At 34.7% G+C, this 12,020-nt stretch overlaps 1 long non-coding RNA gene across 3 annotated transcripts; it reads left to right on the top strand.

Moving 5' to 3' along the window:
- The first annotated feature begins 1,615 nt into the window (after window positions 1-1,615).
- LOC123882186 lies at window positions 1,616-8,758 on the top strand. Of its 3 annotated transcripts, XR_006799714.1 has the most exons (8): window positions 1,616-2,113; window positions 3,024-3,124; window positions 3,273-4,011; window positions 4,124-4,203; window positions 4,657-4,770; window positions 4,894-5,172; window positions 5,580-5,708; window positions 5,792-8,758. It is a non-coding gene; the product is annotated as an uncharacterized LOC123882186 (long non-coding RNA). The 3 variants fall into 3 exon arrangements; XR_006799713.1 differs by having other exon boundaries at window positions 4,646-4,770; window positions 4,894-5,708; XR_006799715.1 differs by having other exon boundaries at window positions 1,616-2,024; window positions 4,646-4,770; window positions 4,894-5,708.
- The last annotated feature ends 3,262 nt before the right edge of the window (window positions 8,759-12,020 follow it).

Below are 12,020 nucleotides of genomic sequence, written 5' to 3' on the forward strand. Positions count from 1 at the left end.
CCATTCTCTATGTGGTGTCATATGATTTGAACATCCTGAATCAAGAAACCATTCTTCATTCTTCTCACATTCATCCCCTATAGTAGCCATCATCAAGACAGACTTGACATCACTTTCTTCTGCAACATTAGCCTCTTGTTGATCTTTCTTGTACCAACACTCATCTGCAAAATGGCCAGGCTTCTCACAATTGTAGCATTTCACCTTGCTTTTATCAAAGTTCTTCTTCTTGTTCTTACCTTTGACAAAACCTCCTCCTTTAGAGGATTCAGCTTTGTCATCAGTTTTTGAACTCTGATCTTTAAGCCACTTTGGTTTATCTTTGCCTTTCTTTTTGTAGTTCTTGCCATTATCTTCTTTCTTGTTGGTTTGAGCTTGCAAGGCTTGTTGTTCTTTCTTTTCTGAACCTCTACTGAGAACTTTAATCTCATGTGCTTCCAAAGCACTTTGTAATTCTTCAATTTTCATAGTAGCTGTATCCTTCACATACTCTATAGCTATTACCACATTATCAAAGTTTGGAGTTAAGGATCTAAGCACTTTCTCTACTACCATTTCATCAGTGACAGTCTCTCCACAATTTTGCATTTGATGAACAAGTGCAAGAAGTTTTGAGAAGAAATCACTTACTTTTTGATCCTCTTCCATCACCATAGACTCATATTGCCTCCTAAAGGCCTGTAATTTCACCTTCTTGACCTTGGTTCCACCATCATGGTAACCCTCGAGTATATCCCAAGCTTCTTTGGACTTAGTTGATTTTGAAATCTTTTCAAAATGCTGTGCATCACAATTCTGCTGGATATAGAACAAAGCCTTGCAGTCTTTTTTCTTGTTTTCTTTGTAGGTATTTCTCTGATCATTGGTTGGATTTGCTCCCAACTCATCGTATCCATTCACCACTACCTCAAGACACTCTTGTGCTCCAAATAAGGACTTCATCACTGCACTCCATCTATCCCAATTCTTTCCATCAAGAATCAGAATGTTTGTACCAAAACCTTGGGTGTTCATCTTGAATCTTCAAGAAATCAATCTACACAGCTCACTTTGTGTTTCTCCACTTGATTCCTTCACAATTCACTCTTGTTACCTGTGATTGAACCAGGCTCTGATACCAATTGTTGGCGCAGCAGAAGCAAGAGTTTGCTTGGTTCAGAGGATGCAAGGTTCAGAGGTTGTGTTGCCTCTGACTCTGATGTTCTTCAGAGGATGGATTGCAGGCACAGGCACGAACACTGCAGGCAAGCTCATAGGCGAGGAAGGCTTGAGCTTGAGCACACACACATAGTTTTGCAAAAACTGTGTTTAACAAGATGAAACATTTCTTGATGATTTTGGTGAAAAACTGATTATGAAAGCTTAGAGAAAAATAGAAATTTTATTCATCCTTAATGGGCCAAAAAGTTTTTTTACAATTGATACACTAAGGTGTATTTATGCTTGTTACTTAAGCTACAAGTAACTACCTTTGGCCTAACTAATTCCTAACAACTTTTGGTAGTTAGACTAACCAACTAACTACCTAGGATCAAACAAAACAAACTTCAAGGTGAATTAACTGCTTTCTTAACAGTTTGTTGCTAAAAGTCGAAGGGTTGGAATTTTATTCAGTCTTCGTGTTCTTGTGCGAAAGTTTGGTAATATGAAAAAGAAACACGAGAATTGTGTTGCAGAGATTTCGGAATTGCAAAAAAAAATTGTCTGAAAATGAAAAGAATTATGTCGGAGAGATTAATGAATTAAAGAAGAAGTTGTCTGAATACGAGAAGAAAATGGCTGAGTGGATGACTAGTCTGGATGATGAGCGGAACAAACTGAAGAAATCTTTGAAAGAATCAAGTTTGGAGAATAGGCAATTGTTAGAAAGAGGAAAAGAGTTGATGAAGGAAAATTATCAGAGTATAACAAGATTGCGGATCAAAGAAGAGGATCACAAGGTTACTGTTGGGATGCTGAAAGCTGAAATTGAAGAATTAAAGGTTGAAAATTCAGAGCAGTACAAAGCTGGCTTCGATAAGGCGGTAAGCCAATTGGTATTTTTTGCAGAAGGACTTAAACCTTGACGATGACGAATGATCTAAAACTAGTTGTGGTAAAGAAGTTTTATAAGGTACTGTAGTTAGAAAGTTAGTTAAACTTATGTATGTAGCTAGAGTTTTCTTGAGGGGTTAGATGTTTTGGATTCCTCTTAAAACTTTTTACATGGTTTTCTAGTAGTTTGTTTTGGGACTCTTTTGCTTTTTTTAATTTATGGCTTCTTAGGAGTGACACTTTACCCTTGATTTTATTTCCATTATTACACAGTTTTCTTAAAACTCTCATTTTAATGTATAGTTACTACACTGCTTATCTAAAAATTTGTAATTCTGTTACTAGTAATCTCATTATTTGCTTCGGAGTATTTTGTTTAGGCTGCATTCTGCAGGGCATTTGCTTGATATTTGTCTGCCAAAAATTGCATTCTGCAGGGCATTTACTTTACTATTCATGTGTTATTTATCATGAACTAGTTGCTGGTTTTGTTATAACCATGATGCCTGCGAGTTTGTCATCTTACAAGATTCCTTCCAGATTTTCTGTTTGTTTTCTTTTGGTTAAATAAGTAAACTCACCTTAGATTCACTGTCAAAGACCAGCAGACAACATTACAGTATTAGGCAATAGTAAACCAAAAGTCGCCCACATTGCAGGGGGTAAACAATCGGGGTATGAAATGGTGTCAGTCTCTTAAGTAATAAATAAGTGGTCTAGAGTTCGATATTTGCCGCCTCCTTCTGCTATTAAAGAAGGTTGAATTACAGGTGGACCTGTCTATTGTTCACACTTCAAGTCCATAACATAAGGCTCTTGCATGAGTAGGTGTGTTATAGATATAAATAATTAAACCATGCGTGTTTTCAAGTATCAATTTAAGTTTTTGTGATTAGTTTATAACAACTTGAAACAATTTTAATTTCATCTCTATAATCAGTCTGTTTTGCTGTTTAGTATGTCTGATATTAATTCATCAACTCAAACAGGAAAGCACGCCTCGCATTATGAGGTGAGGATAGGGGATAATCCGGGCTGTCCCTGCGGTGGTACACATGTTTTAGATATTTCAGACATCACAAAAATTAAGGTGTGTAATCCATTTACAACGTACAGTCCTTAACAAGATCTAGAAGATTGATTTGACCATTTTTTTACATTAGTTTAGAGATTTATGATTTGGTTGCTAATCTATGTAACAGTTATGTATAATAATAGTTACCTGTGTATTTGATCAGGTTTCTCAAATTCTGTCGAAGAAGTGAATGACAAAAGTATTTTACATTGTTGAAACTTAGTTAAATGGACGAGTCTGCTGTCAAGTAACTGTTGTTTCAGATCCATGGCAGTGACTACTCTTGGATAAGCTAAATTTGAATCATATTAGTCACTTATGAACAGTAGCTTCTATATCTAGTCATACTCAAGCTTTGTAAGGTTTGATGAGTTTGAAAAGAACAATTTTGCAATAGCTTCAGTGTGTGATATAATAGTGACACACATAAATACACACATAGATATTCTTTACATGTTGAGTCTCGTTGTCACATTATTATACTCCTTAATCCTCATTCCAAATCATGGTTTCTCCTTTGGATTTGGAATCAAACTCAATAACTACCCTTTCCTTTTGCTTCAAACTAGGAAATAATATTTTTGTGCTATCAAAATAAGTAATGAAAAAGAAAGAATAAAGATGAGGTAACATTATTAGCAAAAAATTGGTAAAATAGAAAGAAACAGATAATAACCAAAAATGGATTGATTTAAATGGTGTAACTATGTTCGATCACGGACTCTTACGAAGAAAAACAATATAACAAGAGAGGATATAGAAACAACACAAGAGAAGAAGTGGACGGTGAGGTAGAAAAGAGAAAAAGATTTAGTCGATGGAGTTCGATCCAATCCCAATCGGTTCATGCTCCAAAGAACATCAGAACATTTACCAGCAATGGTTCAATTGCGCTGATTCTGGTAATAATCTGCTTTCACTATTTTCTTGCTCAATTTTTTTTTTAATTCTGTTAAATGAGATTCGATTCGGTTTAACGATGGAATTGAACACTGTGCTCACTTTAATTTTCAGATGGTGATGGACGTATAACGGGGAATGATGCCACCAAGTTTTTCGCCATGTCTAATTTGTCTTGTCAAGATCTTAAACAGGTTTTCTTGTTTTTCTTCTTTTGTTGCATTTATGACTTGTAAATAATCTCAAGATATCATTGCTTGATTTGATAGTTCATAAAAAAGTGATTAAATTGATTACTTTTAGCTTTTAGGAATTGAGAAATTAATTGGAGGTAACATGCAATCCAATAGGATCAAAACTTAGATGATAATGTGATTTTTGCAAGTTTGCCCCTGCTGTAGTTTTCTACTTGAGAATCCACTTTGTATGGCTATTTTTAAACTGACAGTGTGACGTGGAAAGATGGTGGTCTCTATCAATGTAAAACTATTTTATACCGACAGTGTATAACTGTTATATATATAGTAATGGTAATGTATTTGGATTTGTATTTGAGTAATGGTAATTAATTTGTGTGTTGCTACTACTTCTTTGCTATTGCCAAAGCTTAGAAATTATCAATGTATGTTCTTATAGGGTTTCCACAGGTGCCACTTTCCTCTGTGACGTCGATAATTGATGGCTTGAAGAGACTCTACATCCAGAAGTTGAAGCCTTTAGAAGTTACGTACCATTTTAATGATTTTGTCTCCCCATTATTGGTCAGTAATAAGTTACTGTCTTTAGAAATGACTGGCTATTATAGATCGGTTTCATTGTTGCTATGTTTTAAATACACAATTGAATTGACATCTTTGTTGATAACAACGCTTTATTTACTGTAGACAAATAGTGATTTTGATGCCAATCCTTTGGTTATGCTTTTGGGACAATACTCAACTGGCCATGGTAAAAGTAAAACAACATTTATCAAACATCTGCTTAAATGTGGTTATCCAGGCAAGTACTTCTGCTTTCTCTATATCCATATCGGTGTCACTTCTTTCGCAATTCATGCTTTTCTGTTTTTATGACCAGATATTTTTTTCTTGATTTCCAGTGTGGCACTTCCCATAACCGTAAATATTAGGTGCACATATTGGACCTGAACCTACAACTGATAGGTTTGTTTGTTGTTGTCATAGTATGTGCCAGACAACTAGAGTCCCTCCCAAAACACTCTTAATACCTTAAGATTTTCTTAGTTTTCAAATTATTATTGCATCAGTGCCTAGTTTTGACAATTTGAATTATGAGGAGTTCTAGCAACACACACTAACACACTTTTCAACACTCTATCATTTAAAATTCATATGGGTCCGACCAAATCACGTGGGTCGCATATAATTTTGGTGGGGGACCCATATGAATTTTAACCAATAAAATAGTGTATTAAAGATTGTGTTCTTTGCATAAAAAAAAAAATTGTGTTCTTAGCATTATTCTTTGAATTATTGTAATATATCTTCAAGTCATCTTGGAAAATGAATTATTGCATTAGTTTTGACTAGCGAATTGTGTTGGTGTACAGTCTGGAACTGATGAGAGAAGCATCCCTGGAAATACTGGTGCTGTCCAAGCAGACATGCCGTTTAATGGACTTAAAACTTTTGGCACAGCTTTCTTGTCAAAATTTGAGTGTTCACAAATGCCTCATCCTGTAAGTTGTTTTAGCTAGATTGAACAAGTTTATAGACTTTACTTTTGCGCATTTGGACATAACCAGTTTTTTACTGTCCAAAGCTACTGGAGCACATTACATTTGTGGAAAGTCCTGGAGTTCTATCCGGAGAAAAGCAACGGACAAAACGAGCATATGATTTTACGGGTGTAACAATCTTGGTTTGCTGCTAAGTGTGCTTTCATACTCCTCTTGTTTGATCCTCACAAACTTGATATTAGTGACGAGTTCAACCATGTGATATCATCTTTGCGGGGGCGTGGTGACAAATGACAAAATTTGAGTAGTTTTGAACAAGGGAGATCAAATTGATACTCAGCAAGTAAGCGCTTGTGTAGTTAAACTTCTGTTTGTTTATATAATAATGAATCTTTTAGTACATGCATCGGGAATACTGACGTCAATTTGGCTCTATGTTACATCTGATGAGGGTTTATGGAGCCTTAATTTTGTCGCTCGGGAAGGTGCTGAACACACCTGAAGTCACTCGTGAGTATATTGGGTATGTCGCTGTATATGCATGTCAGTGTTAAAATGTTCTCTTTGACATGGAAAGTTGGAAAGATCTCAATGTGTTTCTGCAATCACTAGTTATTTTAAGTTTATCTTTATTTAGTATCATGAAGTTGCACAAATGTTATTTTTATGGTGGAATTGTGGCAGATGTATTTTGTGTCACTTGTGGTCCAATCGGAAAGGAACTGTTTGAAAAAGAACAGGAAGTCCTTCTTTCAGATCAAAGAGTGAGTTTATTTATTTAATTTTATGAAGATTGATATGATTAAATTACTAGGAAGTCAACCTTTTGATTTTCCTTTCATTTGGGGATTATATATTTCAGAAACATTTGATAGATATGCTAGTGCTTCAGGTAAAGTTATTAACCCTTCAAAGTCTACCATTTTTTCTGTTTCCATGAATAGCACTAGACTTCAGAACATTGCTAATAGGATAGGTTTTAACATTGGTGTTACTCCTTTTTTTATCTGGCAATGCCTATTTTTAGAGGTAAGCCTTAAGCATCTCACCTGAGGCCTATTGCTGATAAAGTCAAGATTAAGCTCTCTGCTTGGAAGGCCTCTCTTTTGTCTCTAGCTGGTAGAGTGCAGTTGATTAAAAGTGTTATCCATGGTATGTTAATGCACACTTTCCTGATATACTCTTGGCTGGTCAGTTTAATTAAAGAGATTGAATTGTAGATGAGGAATTTTATTTGGAGTGGAGAGATTTCTAAAAGAAAGTTAGTGACAATTTCTTGGGCGAAAGTTTGTAAACCTTATAATGGGGGTGGCCTTGGGATTAGAAATTTGTCAAAATAGAATGAAGCTTCTAATTTAAAACTGTGTTGGGATTTATTGCATTCAAAGGAGCAGTAGAGTAATCTTTTAAGCAGTAGAATGCTGAGACAAAATCGAACTATTAATCATCATATTTATTCCTCAAATATGGAGTGGTATTAAGATCAAATATGCAGAGATTGTCGATCATTTATCTCGGTTTCTTGGGGATGGTAGGAACATCAATTTTTGGTTAGATAACTGGTGTGGTTCCCCTCTGGTGCATATGCTAAATTTACTTCATAACTCAAAGCTTCAGCTCATTTCTAAGGTGGAAAGCTTCATACATGAGGGTCAGTGGCTGGTGCCTTTATTCTTGCAAAATACTACTCTGCCTAATCTCATGCATTGTATTTCTGAAATTTCCATTACTCTTGAACCAAAAGAAGATGAATTAGTTTGGAATCACTCTCGAACTGGCTCTCTCTCCCTCTCTTAAGGAAGCTTATATTTATTATTGTCCTGAGAATCAACATGTTAATTGGTATAAGTTTCTTTTGAATCCTTCTATCCCTCCTTCTAGATCCTCTCTAGTTTGGAGGCTTATGCATAATAAAGTTCCAACTGATGAGATTCTAATGAATAGAGGTTGGCATATCCCTTCCATATGCAAATTGTGTCTTAACTGTTCAGAGTCTTCTCAGCATGTATTCTTTCATTGTAGCTTTGCTCACAGCTTATGGGATTGGTTCTTAAATATGTTAAACATCAACTTGCAAGTCATCAACTCAGAAACAATGTGGAATATCTGTGAGAGTGGTTGGGGTCCCCAATGTAAACTGGTTATATCAGCTGCTTCGATCAACATTATTAATTCTATATGGTACAACAGAAATCAAGCGAGTTTCAATAATGTAAAACCTTGTTTAAGATCTGCTAAAGCCTTCATTATGTCCAACACAGTCATATCTGGAAATGCAACTAAGGCTACATCTACCAACTCCATGTCAGATTTCTTAGTTATTAAAGCTTTTAATGTCAAAATCAACTCTCCCAAAGCCCCTTCTATCAAAGAGATATTCTGGATGCCTCCTAAATCTTTGGATAAAATGCAACACGGACGGGGCAGCAATAGGTAGTCCAGGTCAAGCATCTTGTGCAGGTGTTTTCAGAAATCACCATGCTAGTTTTTTTGGTTGTTTTCAGAAATCAGAATCATGCAAATATTGGTATAGACACTGCCTTCCATGCAGACCTCCTTGGTGTCATGTTTGCTATTGAGATTGCTCATAATAGAGGATGGCGACTTCTTTGGTTGGAGACTGATTCATTGTTAGTTACTCTTGCATGCAAAACTCCTTCTATGGTGCCCTGGAAATTAAGGAACAGATGGAATAATTGCATGGTTCTTTGAAGGATATGCAATTTATTTTATCTCATATATATAGAGGGGATTAGCTTAGATGACAAGTTAGCTTCTATAGGTCTCACTTCATCTGGTTTTACTTGGTATAATGTAATTCCTAGGACAGTTTTGAATGTGTATAACCATAATAGCTTGGGCCTTCCTTCCTATAGGTTCTCTTCTTGAAAGGTTTGGTTCTGCCCCCCCTTCCTTTTTTTGTAATCTTTTTCTTCTTTTTATCAATATACACTGCTTTGGCACACCTAATCTTATATCTCAAGGGAGAAATCTGATATGTATACTTTTGCTGAATGTCATAATCCAGTTAGTTATTGTTTTTATGTTATTTATTGAAGTTGCTGGTTTTCATAATTTATGTATTCAATTCATTGACTATTGTAGATCAATGAATTTGTTAAACAAGCCCGAGCAGTTAAGATACATGCTTACATTATCAGTCATCTTAAAAAGAAGATGCCTCCAATGATGGGCAAAGCTAAACCTCAGCAAAAACTCATTGATAACTTGGCAGGGGGAATTTGGAAAGGTAGTTGATGACATGTTTTTTTTTTTTTTTTGGGTACAAATTGGCAAAACAAATAAAGAAAAAGCTAAAGAAAATTATCTATAGAAACAAGTCCCACTAGCATCAGCTAGAAGGCAAAGTTGAGACCAGTAGGCGGGTTGGCAATGGAAATGAAGACTTCATTACAGTTAGCACCGAGCTTAGCTAAATAGTCGGCGCAGGCGTTGCCCTCTCGAAAGGTATGGAAGATTAGGACCTGTCAATCTCTATTCAGGATGTCCTTGATGTTATTAATGATGGCTGCATAATGATGCCACACATCCACAGGTTTGGTAACTAAAGTAATCGCCATGACAAAATCAGAATAGCACCACAAATCTTTAATATTCAAATCCCAAGCTAAAAGAAGACCTCTATAAATAGCCATAAGCTCCGCATGAAGGATGTTAGTGACTCCGATGTTACCAAAGAAACCATGAATCCAAGCTCCATCTGCATTGCGAATCAATCCCCCAAAACCGGAAATACCAAGATTACTAATACTACTTTCGTCCACATTCAAGATCATGCCAGTGCTGCCAAATGCATTCCACCTCACTAACTTCGGATGCGTCGTCTCATGCTAATTAAAGTGACAATTCTTAAGCAAAAGAGCGTCCACTATGCGCATTTTGAGAGAAAAATGCGGAACCAGATCATTGTCCAAGCAAAAAGCATTCCTAGCCTCTTGAAGAATTTTAAGAATCCCTATGATTGATCAATTTCTTAGCACTTGATCCAATGATGAGTTGATTTATTTGGAGTGACATTTGTAGTATACTAATATTGCGGGTAATATTACAGGTTATTGATGCAATTAATGTAAGTTCTTATGGATCTTTATGTAATACACCCTAGTCCCTTATCTCATTCTTCTGTAGTAGAGTTTTAATGTTCAAATATGAACTTTGCATTGTATTCTTTATCAATGTCATCGGCAACAAAGTTTCAAAACAAAAAATAAAGTGAAACCACAATTTTTTGTTGGGTTAGATTGAGATGAAACAATCAAACATTGCTGCATAGATAAAGATAAGAGACAACTTAATCTTATTATAGATTTTTTTTTAGGTTAATCTTATTGTAGATAGTTACAACATATATCTGAGTGGATGACGAAGCCATATCCAAGACCAACAATCCAACAAGCATTATTTACATGTAAAGTTCTAGTAAATCCTCGACATGGGAATAAAAAAGAAAACTGAACCATATCACTTATCATGCAAACAAAATAAAAGGACCTTAACAAAGTTGAAGTCCCTAAACAAATAGTAAAGTACTTACTCAAGCATGTGTATCTTAGTTTAGTCTTAAGAGTCTTTGTAAACAAGAGTGAATCAAGGGTACAGTATTGATTCAAATTAGCATTGCTGAAATTTATTTTAGGCTGTTCCCTTCATTAATTGGTATGAGTTTTTCTATAAATAGAGTCACCCTAAACGCAAAAAGGACATCCAAAAATTCATGCTCACATGAGTCTAAATTATGCCTAAAGTATTTCTAAATCATTTCTTATTTTCTCTAGTGTACTAGAGTAAATAATGAAACTTTATTTCTATAAACTATTATTTATCTATATGTTTGATATGAGTAGTGTGCAATTCATATCATGATTTCAAAAGTATCTTGAAGGAGATTCGTCAAGTTATCTAATTACATTTGGTTTGTATGAACTAGTGGGAACGAATCGAATTTAAAGTTTAGTGTAATATACACACTTTAAAATTTATATGCAATCTTCATGTTCATATATTTATCTTCTTTCGATTTATGATTTATTGTGGTTAATTAACTAATTGTAAAGTGGGAAATGTTGGCTTCAAGAGATATGTATCATTACCCTTTCTTTTTATATGTTTGAACATTGTGATTATACATGCTGGAATGCAAATTAAATGTTGAGTATAATTTCATTCATGTAACATATCGTATTTGGTCTGTTTGATTTTACCGTAGAATGTACGATTTAAGTGTTGAATTTTTTAATTAATAAGTTGTTCTAATACAAAATATGATATTTATCGATTAAAATTTGATAAGACAAGAATGCCAAATACTTTTACACTAATGTTATTTAAACACATATTTCTAACAAAAAAAAATAATTGATAATCGTGTTATGAATAAAGAGAATACAATATCTTATTTTTGTCTAGCTTTTTTATATTGATATAGCACCTCTCATATTTTTATGTTCAAAAATGAAAAATACTTATTCACATTGACACATGTTTTCTATAGGCATGGGATATAACAAAGTTTGTCAAAGAGAAATATGTACTAGATTAAAATTTCATATGTATTAGATTAAAATTTGTTTAATTTTGGCATGGTTTTAGTAAAAGCCACGTTAAACTACTAAACAATGATACATGTTATAATTCTTTTCTAAAAAATTCACACGTGTTATAATCCAATGTTTTAAGAACCGGACTGGAGATCAAACCGGTGAGACTATCGGTTCAAGGTTCAATCGGTTTAACCGATTCAACTGCTATTGAACCGTCATTGAACCGGATTATTATTAAATATAAATATAATTATTAACTTAATTAGAAATATACAACAAATAAATAATTAATGAAAAAAAAAGAAGATAAAATTGGCCCACTTTTACGAAAATTGCTTTTTTCGCCCCCCATGTTCCTCTTAAACCCCCCAAAAATCCCAAAATAACCTTGAATTTGGGGGGTTTAGGAAGCTATGGATCCTAGGATCCGAAATATATTATTTTTGGTTCGTGGGATCCGAAACCAGCCAATTATAGATGGGAACACGTTTTGGGGGGGGGGGTGCGCAAAAATTTTGATTATACGTTGGTTTGGAGTCTACAATCCAAACCCAATTATGTTTGGCCTCTGCGCTCCAGAAACGCGAACGTTCGAATTCTACAGTCCGAAGAGGAAATATATAAAAGAATTTTGCGTTGAGATTGCTTGGACTGTTTTAGACCGTCTAGGGTTTATCTGAAGCGATTACTTGGTTCTCTCAATCCCTTCAATTCTCACAACTTCAATTACTCGGTTCTCTCAATCCCTTCG

Source organism: Trifolium pratense, linkage group LG4 (assembly GCF_020283565.1).
Source record: "Trifolium pratense cultivar HEN17-A07 linkage group LG4, ARS_RC_1.1, whole genome shotgun sequence".
NCBI lineage: Eukaryota > Viridiplantae > Streptophyta > Magnoliopsida > Fabales > Fabaceae > Trifolium > Trifolium pratense.